The sequence below is a fragment of the Bison bison genome, unplaced genomic scaffold, assembly GCF_000754665.1.
Source record: "Bison bison bison isolate TAMUID 2011002044 unplaced genomic scaffold, Bison_UMD1.0 scf7180017864181, whole genome shotgun sequence".
NCBI lineage: Eukaryota > Metazoa > Chordata > Mammalia > Artiodactyla > Bovidae > Bison > Bison bison.
In genome coordinates this window covers 8748829-8752503 of record NW_011494753.1, presented here as the reverse complement: position 1 = coordinate 8752503, position 3675 = coordinate 8748829, and positions in this window count along the sequence as shown.

Sequence of the window (3675 nt, the reverse complement as noted above, 5' to 3'; positions counted from 1 at the left end):
ACCAGCCATTTCAAGTGCTCAGCAGCCACATGTGGCTGGTGGCTACCCTACTGAATAGCACAAACATAGAGCATTTCCATTATCACCGAAAGTTCTGCTGGAAAACACTGGCCTAGAGACAGTGAGACCAGTTAAAGACAGTGGGAACCAAAAGTGCAGGCAGGAAGTGGCACTGAGAGTCACCTCCAGGCAGAGCCGCAGTAATGGAGAGAAGGGGTGTTCAGGCAGTAGAACCTTGAGAGTTTGGTAGGAGGTGAGTAAGAGAAGGAGTCTATGAGGATTCCCAGGTTTCTGGCTAGGGTGATAACCCAGAGAGAAGGTGTCTGGGCAGGGAGGTTGACAGACAGCATCCATGTGGACATGTTGAGGATGCTGGGGCCTCTGGGTGGACACAAGCAGCAGGTGATTAGATGTCCAAGACTGAAGCTCCCGGTCTTTATGTAATAGATTATGAGACACCCTCCCCCTTCAGCTTTAATTATTTGCCTGTGTTTCCCACAGCACCTGTGTCCACCAAGGTCTTTCCTCTCTGCCAGGTCTGGGCACAGAGATAAATGGGACTCAGCCTCTGTCTCTGAGGGGCCCATAGTCTGATTTAGGGTTTAGATTAAGTGATGATCTGGCCCCAAACTACAGCTCTTAGTGGCCAGAGCCACGTCGGAGATGAGAATGGAATGATGAGGGTCACAGAGGACTCGCCCACAAGAAGCAGGGGGAAAGGCTGCCAGTTACTGCATTCTGATCATTGGCCAGGTTGGTGAATGTGCACTAAATAAACTTGTTAGGTGACCCACAGGTGCCCATTCCCTCACCCTAACCTGAGCCCCACCCTGTGTCTCCCTAGACTCCTCTCTGGATAGTCAACTCTAAATCACCCTTCTCTCATGATAACCTCCCGATTAGCCCTCTTCCCCACCCCATGCTCACTGAACCGCTTTTCTCCCATACTCTAGTTCTGGGAAAAATTACTTAACATCTTCAGGCTTTCATTTCATCAACTGTAAAATGAAGCCAATAGCAGTACCCACCTCACAGTGTTGCTGTGAAGCTCAGATAGAGATGGCTGATGTTAAGCATAGAGCACAGAGCTTGGGGCATAGTGGGTACTCAGTAAATTTCAACTGTAAGGATTATTATTTACAAGTTCCAGAAAACCAATGCAGGAAAATGCCCAAAGTTGTTTTCACAAAGCTCTTAAACAGGTTAGCATTCTTACTTGAGAACACTAACCCTAATTCAACAGATCTTTTTCAGGATACATGCTGTGTGTCATGCCCTGAGCTAGATACTAGAGATCTGAAGAAAAGCAGAAGCTGCCCTGACCTTCAAGGAGCTCACAGTTGAAGGGGGAAACAGCATGACAGGTGCTTATTGAGGAGGGTAGCATGAGGCCTGTGGGAGGTCTGTGGGACCTCAGAGGAGGGGGTTGAACCCAGCCAGCATGGGGCAGCTGAACAGGGTATAAAATGAGGGGCAGGTATAGAATGGATAAACAATAAGGTCCTACTGTATAGCAAAGGAAACTATACTCAATATCCTTTGATAAACAAAAATGGAGAAGAATATTAAAAAAAGTATATATACGTGCCAGCCTGGATGGGATGGGTGGGCTTGCAGGAGAATGGATACGTGTGTATATGTATGGCTGAGTCCCTTCACTGCTCACCCGAAGCTACCAGAATATTGTTAATAGGCTATATTCCAATACAAAGTAAAAAGTTCAAAGTTTGGAAAAAAGAAGGTAAATGTGTATATAATTGAATCACTTTGCTGTACAGCAGAAATTAACACAACATTGTAAAGCAACTATACTTCAACCTAAAAAAAGATGAGGAGCCAGAGAACACAGGATGGGGTGCAGCTGACAAAGGGATCAACACGTGGAGAAAGACAATGGAAATGGGACCAGAACGTGGTGGCAAACAGAGCCAGAGAGGGCGAGCAAGAGCTGCCGCTGAAGCCTTTGGGTGCCAAGCAAGGGAGTCTGGTTTTTATCCTGAAATCTATTGGGAACTTTGAGGGGTTTTAAAAAGGGAAGTAGTCAACACACACTCCAGAAAGGCTAGAGTCAAAAAGATTAAAAGCAATCCAGTAGTGGTGAGCATGAGAAGTAAATTGAACCCTCAGTCACAGCCAGTGGGAATAAAATTGGTTCAACTATTTCAGAAACTTGTTCAGTGCTAGGATCTACTAGCACAGAACTCTAGTGCAAGCCTGAGTTAGCCTAGCCTGTCATCTAGCATTTCCACTCGTAGGTCCATAGACAGCAGAAATATGTACAAAAATATGTGCGAGAGTGTTCACAACAGCAGGGCTCATCATAGCCCAATATGGAAAACAAGCCAAATGTCAATCGACAGTTGAATGGATATGGATACCTCATTGTGTATTTATATGAGGACTCATTACGTGTATTCATATTAGAACACCATACAGCAACGAGAATTACACCCAACAATAACACCCGACATCGTGGCTGAATCATCTAAAAAAGAATAAATGACAGAAGCCAGAAACCAAAGAGTACACAGTCTGCCGAATCATACACTTTAAAAATGTTTGAAATCATAAATTTCATGTTTTATATTTTCCCACAGTTTTAAAAATGAAAAAATTCATGGAATTGTACAACATATAGACTGCATCTTAATGTAAACTCTGGACTTAGCTGATAATATTGTATTAATATTCATTCACCAATTGCAACAAATGTATCACACTAATGCAAGAAGTTAATAATTGAGGAAACTGGAGGAGGAGGAGGCATATTGGAGCTCTCTGTTCTTTCACCCAACTTTTCCACAAATCTAAAACTGCTATAAAAAATGAAATCTAACAGGCAACCTTGATAAATCTCAAAAATTTTATGTTGAACAAAGGTAAAACTATTCTATGATTTTAAAAATTCATAAAGTGGTTGCTTGGGGGGGTAGGCAAGGGAGCTGATTGCAAAGGGGCACAAGGAAAGTTTCTGTTGTAATGGAAACATTCTTTATTTTGCCTTATATATTGGATTGGATACATGAGTGTACCCCATATCAAAACCTCAGTGAAATGTTCACTTATCATCCTTGTATCTTACTATAGGTAAATTATACCTCAATCAAACAAAAATAACAATAAACTCAATCAACAACAACCAAAAAATGAAATTTATTAGTTTTTATAAAAATTCCATGCCAAAAAAGTACACAGCATGATTTCATTTACATGAAAAACAAAAACAGACACAGCTAATTTATGCCATTAGGAATTGGGGTCATTGTTCCCCTTGGGGAAGGAACATGGGAACGGTTTCTAGGGTGCTCCTAACATTCTGTCTTTTAATCCGAGAACTGACTACATGATTTTTGTGAAGTCTATAAAATGTTCATTGAGTTGTACAGAGTATTTGCACTTTTCTGTATCTTGTAATTCAATAACAGGTTTTAAGAAATTACTTAAAAAGATAAATCATCTCTTACGCAGTGGTGGTGGTTTAGTCACTGAGTCATGTCCGACTCTTGTGACCCCATAGACTGTAGCCCGCCAGGCTCCTCTGTCCATAGGACTTTCCAAGCAAGAATACTGGAGTGAGTTGCCATTTCCTTCTCCAGGAGATCTTCCCGACCCAGGGATCAAACCCAGGTCTCCTGCACTGCAGGCAGATTCTTTACTGCCTGAGCTACCAGGGAA